Source organism: Neophocaena asiaeorientalis, unplaced genomic scaffold (genome assembly GCF_003031525.2).
Source record: "Neophocaena asiaeorientalis asiaeorientalis breed wild unplaced genomic scaffold, Neophocaena_asiaeorientalis_V1.1 scaffold7, whole genome shotgun sequence".
In the NCBI taxonomy this organism is placed as follows: domain Eukaryota; kingdom Metazoa; phylum Chordata; class Mammalia; order Artiodactyla; family Phocoenidae; genus Neophocaena; species Neophocaena asiaeorientalis.
The window spans coordinates 6,536,547-6,537,256 of NW_020185337.1; positions in this window are offsets into that span (position 1 = coordinate 6,536,547).

Here is a 710-nt window from a genome sequence, read left to right on the forward strand (position 1 = left end):
GCTGATACCAGAATAGATTATCTCTTACGAGTGCCCTGTCCCCCAGCTTACATAAAACTTCTGTTTTTATTATCTCACCTGATCCTCATAACAGGTTGGAGAGTCATGCTTTTTAGTTTGTTCATTTACTTATGTATAGTACGTGTTGTTTCAGAAAGGACTTAGGAGCACTTAAAGAGGTTCATAAACTACAGCAAGATATCAGAAAGTAAGTGGAAAAGAGATGGGATATTGCTAAATAAGAGGCACAAACACCATGACACAGTTTATACCGGCACATCCAAATCTTAATGTTATGATTAATGAAATTATGGGTGTTTTTCATTTTTTCTTTATGCCTTTTCATGTCTCAATTTTCAATAAGTAAATGACTTATTTTATAATGAAAGAACAAGTTATATTTAATGAAATGACGATATAAATGAAAAAGAAGAAAAATAGGGATGGAGAAAAAAATACTCCTTCATAGTTTTTCCAAGGATTAAAAAAAAATGGAGTTAGGGATGAAACAAATTCAAAGTATACTGAACACTGTGGGAGGAGGGCATAAATTAGGAATTTGGGATTAACAGATACACACTACTATATAAAAATAGATAAACAACAAGGACTTACTGTAAAGCACAGGGAATTATATTCAATACCTTGTAATAACCTATAATAGAAAAGAATCCTGAGAAGAATGTGTGTGTATATATATATATATATAT